The sequence below is a fragment of the Haliotis rubra genome, unplaced genomic scaffold, assembly GCF_003918875.1.
Source record: "Haliotis rubra isolate DU_JTF1 unplaced genomic scaffold, ASM391887v1 Scf33, whole genome shotgun sequence".
In the NCBI taxonomy this organism is placed as follows: domain Eukaryota; kingdom Metazoa; phylum Mollusca; class Gastropoda; order Lepetellida; family Haliotidae; genus Haliotis; species Haliotis rubra.
Genome location: NW_025767002.1, coordinates 3,148,364 through 3,161,664, shown reverse-complemented (window position 1 = coordinate 3,161,664; position 13,301 = coordinate 3,148,364). Strand labels below are relative to the sequence as shown.

The 13,301-nt window shown below is 37.1% G+C and overlaps 1 long non-coding RNA gene across 1 annotated transcript; it reads left to right on the top strand.

Annotated features, from left to right (window-relative positions):
* The first annotated feature begins 12,341 nt into the window (after nt 1-12,341).
* On the top strand, nt 12,342-12,518 carry LOC124284171. Its single transcript, XR_006900488.1, has 2 exons — nt 12,342-12,406; nt 12,470-12,518. It is a non-coding gene; the product is annotated as an uncharacterized LOC124284171 (long non-coding RNA).
* The last annotated feature ends 783 nt before the right edge of the window (nt 12,519-13,301 follow it).

Genomic DNA, 13,301 nt, shown 5'->3' with positions numbered 1-13,301 from the left:
TTTCTGGTGTCCCCTGCCGTGTTGCTGGAATATTGCTAAAAGCGGCGTAAAACCAAACTCAGTCAGTCAGTTTATACCCTGAGATATCCAAACCAGATTGGTAGACTTACAGAAGCTCGGTCACCTTTAACTGTGAGTCACTAGATTGGTACAGTCCGCTTCAGATACAATACACTACTCAAAGCAAGATGAAGATCGAAAGAGACTTCCATGCTACTGTGGTTCGTCTGTCATGTCTATATATCATATGACAGGATCCTTAACAGGTTTAGTTAGTACTATAGGTCTTTAACCAATTATACTTGTGAAGCTAAGTGTCAACACAGTCATATTGTTTTGAATTCTGCATTAAATCAGCATCAAAGTATTGAATATTTTGTGTAGCATTGTATACACATGTTCTCAGAAATTTGAGGTTGTGCATCTGTTTGTAAATGCTAAGATCCAAGCTTGCGCCAATGTTGAATTTTTGTGTGCAGCAATGGATATATCAGATCTCAGAGGGGTTGTGCATCTGTTTGTGATCTCTAATCCATTGCTTACACCAATAATAAATGTCTTCTGCAGCAGTGTGAATATAAGATCTCAACTATTTGAGGTTGTGTGTCTGTGACCCCTGTCTTCAAACCTCACACAACAGGTTTAGCACTGCGGTTGTGGTGCTTTAACAATAACGCTTTGACAGTTCCATGATCAGGGCCCATGTAATTGTCCTGAAACCTGATTGTCTCAGTGACTTTCCTTACAGTGTACAGTCTTGTGTCTTTGAATGTTGTATGCTGGATACCTCAGCCTTGTAAATACTCTGATTTTCTGACAGAACTGTCTCTAGTTCTGTGGGTTTTGAGCACAGCTAAATACTCCCAAGACCCCGTTCCAGGAAGCCTTCATAGCACTGTGACAGTTGTAAGGCTATGTTCAAGTAAATGAATGCTAAAGCCGTGCTAAAGGAGCACCTGAGCTCTAAAGCTGTGCTCAAGGAGCACCTGAGCTCTAAAGCTGTGCTAAAGGAGCACAAGAGCACCAAAGCTGTGCTAAAGGAACACCTTAGTGCTAATTTTGCACTCAGCAATGAAACAGTGCTAAAAGTTATCGTATCTTCAGTACTTTTACATAGGCTTATGATAGTCATAATGCTAACATCACTCAGTGGAACGGGACTGCCTCCCATATTTTAGAAAGACAGAATAATACTGAGCCTAAGTTTACTTAGACTGGGCACTGCTGTAATGGAAACAGCAGTCCCCCTTAATACTAGTCCTTTTGGGAAGTCCCTGTACAGAGTTTCTTTTGACCCAGTCTTGAGAGATATAAACTAAAAGCACTATTTTATTATTTAAAACTGACCATTTAACTATAACCCCATATATATGTACACACACACGCACGACACACAGGCACGCACACACACACGCACCTCCCTAGCTTTTTAATATATGACTGGTCCACATAGTGCTACATTACAACCACTGTAGTATTTCGTTATGCTGTTTTCTGTCAATACTCAGTCATACCCTTACTATACTCAGACCGGCTGTGTATACAAATCTTGAATAAATGCAGCCATTTTTCTATTTTAGGGAAAAAAGAATTTATTCAAACCAGGTGTTTATGCTTTTTGTGACAGATGTCTGTATAATGTTTTCATGTCTCTTCTCAGTATTTTGCAAGTTTGTATTCAAATTTATTTCATTATTAAAAGTGTGTTTTTTGACCAGGCATTGGATATTTATTCAAAGCAAGAACTTAATCAAGTATTTATGGTACATTAGATATGGCTGATAGTTTTTAATCTGTTACTTGAGGGTACACTGTTGTTATCAAATTTATGTTATTATGTATACATATGTATCATAATTGTTAGCTCATATGCATGTTTTGTTTTCATATGTATATGATATGATATGTTTGATTTTTTACACATACAAAAAAAACTGGGTTCAGTCAGAAAGAGAAAAGTCTTAGTAATATTAATATTAAGATGGAATGTGATTGACAACTGACATGCATATATCACCTTACCTGACAATGAAATTGTTATGATATGCATCGTCATACTCTTACCGGAGGTCAAGGACAAGCAAGCTGATATGTGTCAATTTCACATGACGATTGCTGACCCATAAGCCAACAATTTCAAAATTGTCACATATTGGTATATCTTTGTCAGATTTTCTTTAAATAAGCTGAAATATTGCTAAAAATGCGTATCACCATACTCCCCCACTCTGTGAAGGTGTGGCCGACAAATTGGGCCTTCATGAATCAGTACCAGTACTCCGTGTTTTAAATAGCTACTGGCCAGCTACCCAAATGCTAGCTGATTGTGAATCGGGCCTCATAATATATTGTTAAAGCTATCATGACTAACTAGCTGAAATTCTCAGATAGAAAAAAATATTTTTGTGTTTGTTTGATTTATATTGTTTCAAAGGGGCAACAATAGCTTACCATCTTCAATTATGAAACATCACACCATTTCTGACCGTGAGAATTGCTAAACATAAAACCATACTCACTCACTCATTCAGGGGATCCCCTGGAGGATTGATGTATCACCAAAGTGGTCTCTTGCTCTCCTTACCACCTTCATCCATTTCTTCATGTATTTGGGGCGGTGGGGTACCCTAGTGGTTAAGGCGTTACCCCTCACGCCAAAGATCCGGGTTCGATATTCCACATGGGTACAATGTGTGAATTCCCATTTCTGGTGTCCCCCTCCGTGATATTGCTGGAATATTGCTAAAAGTGGCGTAAAACTAAAACTCACTCACTCACTCTTCATGTATTTTCAGATATATTAACCATGCTCGTCCCTTTATGGTGTGTTTTGTTCTTTGTCATTCCATGTCTACCTGATATGTATACTCTTTTTAAACTCTGGGATTGTGCTGTCATCTCTAGGCATCTAACATGCCACTTAACTTTTCACAAATGCTTTAAACATACCAGGTGTTGAGTTTCATGTTATACCTACACTTTAATATCAAATATTGTAAGTGTTTGAATATTTATTGATGTGTATGTGACAAGTTCATTAAATGACTCTCCATCTTGGGTGTGAAGGAAAGGAGCTTGTTATCAGGCTATTAAACTATGTATTTATTATACTGGTGTTTTTTCTCTGCGTTTGTTCTTTTCACTGAGCTGTGTGACAACAGCCTTTTAATATCTGGACCAGACGAACGTGTGATTAATTCGAGCAGCGGAGACCATTCAAGTTTGGTACTCGTGTTGGGTCAGGTCGGGTCCTAATTGGGACCATACCTACAACACAACCCGAACATGTGGGGTTTGGACCAGACAAACGTATGATTAATATCAGCAGCGGAGAACATTTAAGTGTGGTACTCAGGCAGGGTCCTGAGTGGGACCAGGAGACCTACAGAACAACCTGAACCTGTGGGATTTGGACCAGACAAACTGTGATTAATATGGTTAGCAGGGAACATTTAAGTGTGGTACTCGGGGTGGGTCGGTCGGGTCATGATTGGGACCAGGAGACCTACAGAACAACCCGAACCTGAAGAGCATCATATAATGACAATAAACATACCCAGATAATAAACCTGGACTAGCACGAGCCTTATGGGTGACTTTTTTTATCCAGCAAGTTTCACATTTCTGGCCATCCAATCCTCTTTAGCAGACTCTTAGCCTGGAGCGTAAAATGTGCGCCCCCACAGTGAGATGAGCACAGCATTGTGGATCTCTTCTGTCTTGGACCCACCAGTCGTACATATATTCTGAGGAAGCTCAGGTTTATTCTTTAGGCATTTGTCCATTATGCTGTAAGGGGTGGGCGAGCTGACTAAGGTGCCAGGCTAGTGATCCAGCGAGCTTGAGGTGTCGGGATCGAGCCCACCTGTGACCGGGTGTAAAAACCTCGGAGTCAACTTTGAGTGCAGACTTTTTCAGTGTTGTCACAACCCCTAGTGTACAGTACACATCCCTGTGCACTTAAAAGAACCCACGAATCCGTTGGTATATGACCAGATGGTGGCCACATGAATACGTACAAACACCAAGTTGCGGGTACAGCAATGTGCAGTGAACTTGGACAAAGTACTGTGACTATGTGTCCCAGTCCACCCAGCTGTGAATGGGTACCTCCTTAGGATGAGAAGGCCACAATAACTCGGTGCGCCTAGTGGCTGCAAGAGTCGTATGCTCCCCAGGGAGTTGAGATTGACAACACGATGTGTAGTCGAGACTGACATCCAATGATCGAGGGAAAAATACCAGCGCCTTGAGCAAGCACTAGTTGCCTGGATATGTGCGCTATATAAAAATATCATATAATAAATAGCTCAGTATTCTGCCCTGGAATTCCCACTAAAGGTGCTTGCAGTGTTTTCTGCTCTGGAATTCTATGGAATAATGAGAACGAGATTGTACAGACGTGAAAGCTTGTTGAATTTGAGTTTGCAGAATCTAAGATTTTATGACTGCTTCTTTTTTCATGACTGTTGGAAAACCAACTGTCTCCCTTTCTAACTATGTTGGATCAACCTCACACCTGGGGACACACCTGACAAACTGTACCACACTTAGTGGAGAAAATGTATCTAAAATACTAAATTCCATCCTCACACACATAAATTGATCCAAAAAAGGATTACAGGTAAAAATAGGCATCCCAATTCCCGCCTATCCCAGTATTCCTCAATTTATTTCTTTGGAAACATGTCATGAACCATTTTGACTTGGAAAAAAAAAAAAGTTCACAGTAGACTGCACCTCTATAAAACATTAGCCAAGCTCTACTAATCAGATTCTACTTCTTGCTTCAGCATCTTTGGTGATAGCAGGAAGCATGATGTCAATTCAATGAGATTGAGTTATAAGCACTTCAAGTTTGATGTCTGATCTTCATTTTCACCCATAACATGCCAAAATTGGGCATCCTTAAGTACATTTACAACTGATCATTAGATGACTTTCAACACCCAATCACAGGAAAGAACGCTACTGTTGCCAACTAAGGACCTGTTACAATATGAGTCTGTGAGTGAGTTTTGTTTTTACACCACTTCTAGCAATATTCCAGCAATATCATGGTAGGGGACACCAGAAATGGGTTTCACACATTGGAAAACAATTTGAAACTGACAAGTAACCCTAAAGTATTTTAATATTCAAGAGAGATGCAAAGTACCAGTCTTCATTGGGCCATCAGTTTATCTTGTATGTATCCATCAAATGTCTTTCACAATAATCAAAGCTACATTGTACACATTTCCCTGATACATACTAGTAACTGACCTTCACCTTAAATGTGATTCAACCATGTCGGAAAAGTATTCCAGGTGTAAATAGGAGAAATATTATGTAACAATACTCAAACATCTGTCATAGCGTGATTGAGAGTGAGTGAGTGAGTTTAGTTTTACGCCGCCCTCAGCAATATTCCAGCTATATGGTGGCGGTCTGTAAATAATCGAGTCTGGACCAGACAATCCAGTGATCAACAGCATGAGCATCGATCTGCGCAATTGGGAACCGATGACGTGTCAACCAAGTCAGCGAGCCTGACCACCCGATCCTGTTAGTCGCCTCTTACAACAAGCATAGTCGCCTTTTGTGGCAAGCATGGGTTACTGAAGACCTATTCTACCCCGGATCTTCACGGGTCAGTGTGACTGAGAAAAATAGAGGGTCTGCTTGATTTCATAAGACCAATCATCTCATAGCTTTGAGTATTTGTTGATTAACACACATCTTATATCTGATTCAACAAATTTGCTACTACACATATATATTTTCCTGAATATGTGCTTGCACATACAAAATGTGTCCTTGAAGCAAACGTAATTGATTCTACCCTGCTACACTGCAGTATCATCACACGTGAGAAAATTAACATCATGCCATTTACATCAACATATAAGTAAAAAAATAAATTGCAAGATCTAGCAGAGTGAGTAAGGTTTTACACTTTCAGCAATATTCCAGCAATATCACGGTAGGGAACACCAGAAATGGGCTTCACACATTGTACCCATTTTGGGAATCAAAACTGGGTCTTCGGTGCGACAAGCAGATGCTTTAACCACTAGGCTACCCCACCACCCCAGATCTAGCAGATGCCCCAAAAGAAATTCCTTGGGTAAAGTCAAAAACTAGTCCATCTTACGTCATAGTAAGCTCATACAAGCATTGGGTGAACAGGGAAATCACACAATAAATGCTGGCATTATGTTGACATACATACATTGTTTTGATTGAGCAAATCATGAAAAATACACATGTCAAATATTCCTTAGCTGACAGATGCAAGGTAATGGGTCCTGACAACAGTTTTAGTGCTTCTATCTGTTCTTTCAAGCACCTGCTCTTCTACCCATTGTGATATTATGCTTTTTTTTCATGGTATTTGTAATGTTGCAATCAAGACTGTCAGTGCCCAGGGGACAGAACTCTGTCCATATGACAGTGACTTACCTCCCCTGCTCAGCATCAATTGTTATTTATCATCTCTACTACCGGCTGCCATCACACAAGCACCACAAAAACCAGTGTAGGAGAGGACTGCATCTCTTGTCCAGTAACTCTCACGTTTTAACTTCATATGCCCATTTGTATTGTATTTGAGTGAGCGAGTGAGTTAGTTTTACGCTGCTTTTAACAATATTCCAGCAACATCACGGCGGGGGACACCAGAAATGGGCTTCACACATTGTACCCATGTGTGGAATCGAACCCGGGTCTTCGGCGTGACGAGCGAACGCTTTAACCACTAGGCTACCCCACCGCCCCATATTGTATTGGACTTACTCATCATCATGAAATCTGTTTGCAAAGATTTGATTCGCAAATGAAATAAATACACTAAACAAACTAAGTTACGGATCCTGAAGATTTGATTCCCAATTGAAATATATACACTAAACAAAACAAGTCAAGGATTATGAAAATATTTACTATTTTCCTAAAATTTTGTGTTCAGTTATGACAAGAGAACTGCTAAAAAACTGATTCCTAAATCTTTTTAATTAGTAAACTGTGTGTATGTTTATGTGTGTCAAAAGTATCACATCAACAATAACATGGCAATTAGCATAGCAGCCACCATCGGTTGGTTTGTAAGATGGACAAATCCTGCCCCTTTCACACAGTTGCCCACACTGATAAAAACAGTAACACTTGATGCTCAGTTCTGTATGTTTATTTATTGTCATTGTGAAATAAAACAATCTCTTTCTCATTTACAAACCCCAATGCCAATATTTACAACATAGCTGATCATAAAAATATGCACTTTGAACATCTTTCATACGACTTAAAGTACCAGAAACATTTCTCATCTGACAGAGTGAATAGTTTGGGGACATCCAAGTACATAGATTTAATACTGTGTTAGAAACCATGTATATTACTTTTCTTGATAACATTTACTAGGACAACATTATATTTATAAATTCTCATTTTCCAGCGGAGACTATATTTCATCAATGGCTATGTGTCATAAAAATAGTCATACTTATCCTTTCTTTTAAAAATGTACAATAAAAATTTATTTGAAAATTAAAATATTTTCAAAACAGCTTTACTTTAAAATATGTTGTATGGAAGTCATACTCCTACTAAAACCACATAAAATGTCTTATTATTAACATGGAACAACCAATAAACCAATTCTTCTTAAAATGCTGTAGTTTATATTCTAAATGTATTCAATGATCTTAAAGAATGGTGTCTTAAACCTGAGTCATTGCTACTGCAAACACTTGCAGGCCATAAACTTGTCTTTTTTCTAACTTCCCTAAAATTTCAAAGGAGCATAAAAGGGTAAAGAAAGTAATATAACTGTTTTCAACTGTTCAGTTCTTTTTCAAACTGTTCAGTTCCTTTTCAATGTCCTTTAGTTAAAAATATATTACATGTATATAGTTTGTTCTGAGTAGAAAAGCCTTGACAATCTTTTACATTTTGCCTTTTGCCCCTTAGCATAATTAGCATAAACACTGCGAAAGAGAAACTAAATTTCTGTGGCCTTACACCTAGTTTTTAGCAATTAAACATGACAAAAAGAGACTTATTTCATTATTTTCCACATATGCAAATTGAATCCTTAAAAATAAAAATATTATTGACTTTGCACCTGTGCAAGTGTAAAAACAATGCAGGTTACAGATACAGACAGTGAATGAATGTAGACATGCCTTCCCTTACATGATATACGCCACATGAAAGGAGGTCGGGATGACCAACTTCTTTCACATTACTGTACTTCATGTCCCACTTGACAGCTTAGCTGCAGCAAGTTTTTGTTTTTAGTACAGTTCCATGTCCAGGTCTGAAGTTCTGTTTCCTTTAACTAAATATTTCAACTATGGCCGTTATAAATATGCATATCAACTTTCAAAATACTGGTAAATCCCAGTACCTTATATACCACTCAAAAAAAGTTAAGGACAACTTGGTTCTTTCATATTACTGTCGACAATCTGTCATGGTTGACAATAGTGATATGAAAGAAACAAGTGGTCCTCAACTTGTTAAACAGCTAAGATAGAAGAATTCTTTCATTCTTTTGATGGAGCAAGCTATCTAGACACTGCTTCAACTTTCTAGTTATCTTAGTTCAGTTGCTAGATAAACTACACACAACAGCTATATATCTATATACATTATTCTCATAAACCCTGTGATGTAAGTTGCTACAGACTGAGGTATACAAGTATTTCAAATCATACCAGCCAACTGTTATGCTAACTGGATGTTTTGTTTATTAACCAGTGCAGTGAATACCTATCCCTATGCTACTGTTGACAAGAACTTGCAATGTTGCTGTATACATGATATAAACAGTTAGTTACACAACTGGTGACAGATGCTTGTTAACATCAGATCTGTTACTTAGATGTATACCTTTCTATTACAGAAAACCTGAAGAAACACCCTTTCATCACATTTGGTGAACTTTCCAATCAGCCAGGGTCCTGATCCACAAACGTTCCTAGCGTTATGACCTGTCAAAACGCTATAGTTTATCATAGGCTTACGAATGATGTATCGCTACGAGTGAGTGAGTGAGTTGAGTTTTACGCCGCACTCAGCAATATTCCAGCTATATGGCGGCAGTCTGTAAATAATCGAGTCTGGACCAGACAATCCAGTGATCAACAGCATGAGCATCAATCTGTGCAATTGGGAACCGATGAAATGTGTCAGACAAGTCAGCAAGTCTGACCACCTGATCCCGTTAGTCGCCTCTTACGAGTTCAGTGTCACGATAATGTAAATAGAAATGCAAATGCTATGGAAATTATACAATGTTGTGTTACATACTCCACAAAAATAAGTCAAATATAAATTTGCAAACATAAAACTATAGTTGTATGAAAACAAAATCAATTGGGTTTTCTTCACTTTTTTTAATAGTACACATTTTTTTGAAAATATTTACATTCGCGTAACCTTGATTCGTGAATTTAAGGGATGTGCGGGGAAATTCATATTTTAAATGCATGATTTCATTTTGTATATGCACTGATTATTTTATTCATTGATTCAGCAAATTGAAAATGCCTAATATTACACTCATGAATGAAATGTTTGTTTACCGAATCCATTTGAAATCATCACCCATTCGTGTGCCCACAAAATGTGACATCACCTTGTTTCATGGATTACATAGTCAGTTACTTTATACGACATCCCACTGCAGCAAGTATTGACACCAAGGAAAGCAGACAATGAGAAGCGAGAAAGTTGGAGCTAACAGTATCTTTTTAACTTGACATTTTGTGAAAATAAAATTTGGCAATGGTGGTATTAGTGATCTGGGGCTATTTATCTCAGTGCTGGACAATTAGATTTAGTGTACTTGCGTGTAATGCAGAGATTCAGAACTTTTTTGTCAGTGAGGCGTGGCATTCTATGTACATCAAAAGTACCTCTTCATGATGTCAGTCGAGACTTAATTTACGAGCTAGCATGATAATTACTGCAATCCACGAATCAAGGTTATCCACGAATTTAGGTTATGCTTCTGTACACACTGTTGTTTTTGAGTCTGCAATTCGAAACAGTGTACTCCCTAGGGAATACCTATGTTTGACGCCGATGTTTTATTACGAAATATCTGAATTAAAGTGGTAAGAAAACCAAATCGTTGACCGACACCTGATTGGCTCAAGAAACCAAGCACCATTAATTGAGATTGTGCAGTGATGACTCACAGAGTGTTCTGCCACGATCTTCATGTAGAGGTATAACATCCAAGTAACACACCTGCTTTCAACGAGACTGCTAATGACATTTCAAGTAATGCCAAGTGAAATTAAAGGTTATCGCATGACTATAAATTCTTAATAATTTATCAACTTTCATGTAAATATGGCGTATGCTCTGAAATACTCTAACAAGTCAAACATGTAAAATAGCCTCAATAGGTAAACATGGTTATACTAAAATCTGTCTAAAATGTCACAAGATGTGAATACACATCTAAAATCTTACCCTTGCTCAATAATTAACAGACAACATTATATAAGAATCTTGATGAGGGTACAGATGTATTTGTATTAAATACCTACAGTCAAACATCAGTAGATGAGTTTTCTCAACAATACAATGACACAGTCTACAACGACCCTAAAAGGATTTTTTTTTCTCTAAAATTTGTCATTTTTCACAAACATCTGTATGAAATACTGTTGAACACAATGACAGTTGGAAGTCTTAAAAACATAATTAAAGAAGTTAGTATGTTAAACAGAATTTGATTTCACTAATTTAACAAATATGAGACCAAGACTGAGAAAAATAATTAACAAAATGCCATGGTAACCCTTTGTAAATGAAAGTTTTGGAACTGGATTTCTTCTGTAAAGTGTCCACATAACATGTGTCAGAGCTAAACTTTAAATACAGACGTTTACCAATAATTAACATTATTAAAAGACATGCATGAATAAAATTAGTTAATATGATTAGAAATATATAGAAAATCAGCCAATTAGAGTACCCTAAATTTAAAACTTACACATCTTGTTAAAATGGTCTACAAAAGCAATCATATTCAATCGCCCGTCGTCAATGGCAGCTTAACTGAAAAGCATTACAAGGGTACCCCGGTAGTATGGGAAAGAAACTGGAAGACCTACAGGGTATCTGCACCCACATAAAGGCCTCTCTGGTGTTGAAATCAAGGCAGAATTAATGGGACATACCACTAGCAAAGTTAAGGACCATCTGATTCTTCAATATTACTAAAGTTAAGCATTCATGAGTGAGTGAATGAGCTGGGTTTTACTCCACTTTTAGTAATATTCCAGTAATACCACTGCAGCGGACACCAGAAATTGGCTTTAAACATTGAACTTATGCGGGGAATCAATTTTAGGAGCTCAGCATAACGAGCAGACACTTTAATCACTAGGCTACCTCAAGCCCCTGTTAATGCCAGGCAGTAAATGAATTAATATGAAAGACTCAAGTGGTCCTCAACGTTTTCCAGTCATATATTATTGCTGCTTCCAAAACAATTTACTTCGAGTTAATTCATTCGGAAGCAAATCATAGGACGTAAAAGTGATGTGCTAAAAATCGTTTTTCACACAAAAGTCTTGAAAGTAAAAACTTAAACCTGATTAATCTTTTAAAAAAATTACAGTTCTGAAACAATTTGTTGTTTCTGCTAAAATAACGACATTATGTTCTCGATGAAAAATAAACAAAGACAAAAGGGTATCCATGGTAACCAAATTTGAATCCGATCTTCACTGGAAGCCCAACGACAACACAAAGATATTGCACTAGGGTTATCTACATGTTACATGTATTCCTAGCAAAACCTACTTTCAAATACTGTGGAAGTAAATTCATTGATTTAATAATCATAGAATGATGAACAGTGTGAAGTTCCTTTCCTTCGAACAATATGAGGCTGCATCAACTGGCCATACAGAGACACTAACACTGTACTTTCCCCCCTAAAATAGCTGACAGAAATATTAACGAACCCACAAAAAGTTAACTCTCAATAGTATGAAACTCAACTGGAAAATAAATATATCATATTATATAACCGTTCACTATGTGCAATTAATTTTCAACAGTTCATACAAAAAAATCAAATGAATTTAAGAAGGTTAAATTCACATCGTTCATATACTATTTTTAGATAATGAGTAATCAACTACACATATTCCAGCCTGTGCCAAAACCACAAATCTACTGGTCCAAACGTTGTCTGTCTGCAATGTTTACTCAGCCTGCACAATCAACATATACTAACCAAAACCCTCCTTCCTTATAGCTTACTCTTTACTGGAGTAGTGTATAATCAAGATTTACTATCCTACCATATGGCTTATTCAATTTCATTTTGACTAGTATAATCCAGATATACTAGCCTTCCGCATAGCTGATTCTATTACATATTGACAAGTACCCGGTATAATAAAGATTTACTAGCCTTCCGCATAGCTGATTCTATTACATATTGACAAGTACCCAGTATAATAAAGATTTACTAGCCTTCTGCATCGCATATTCTATTACATATTGACATTACATATTATAAAAGTTTATAATCCAGATTACTTGCCTACCATATAGCTTTTTCTATTACATATTAACAAAATCGAGATGTTAACAAATATAATCCAGATTTACTTGCAAAATCTATGCTTCAGTACTGTTATTTCCATTACATATAAGTTATTTGTTTAATCTATATGTACTAGGCCAAACTAGTCTTCATCATAATACTATTCATATGGACTAGTTTAGTAATCCAGATATACTAGCCCAAGACAATTTTTGTGTAAAGACAATCATTACACTCAAATTTGACATGGACCAAATGATACAATCACTGTGAAGCAGGGACCAGGCTCTGATTTCTCGAAACAAACTTAAGTCTGAGTTTTTACTCAAACTTGAGAAAACGCAGGAAAATGCATTTCCCAGAATAAACTGAAATCAATATTAAACTCAAACTTAGTAGACAATTTGAGTTTGGTTGATAGATTACTTAAGTTGTTAGGGCTTTTTTTATTTAAAAAATGCGGTTGAGTTAAAAATTCAGCTGTTTCAAATTGTCAAACTTTGAAATTTGAGTAAAAACTTAAGTTTGTTTCGAGAAATCGGGGCCAGATTTATTAGCCCAAACAGAATGAGACCTACATTCAATTTGGACTTGAGGACAGTGGTGCAAGGCACAGTCTGGAGTTGAAATTTCCTGCACAATGTTACATGGCAACTGTAAACTTCATGACAGAGTGTGCAGTTGTATTATCAGACACTGTAGATAGTTAAATAGCACTAATAGCAACAAGAATATCCTT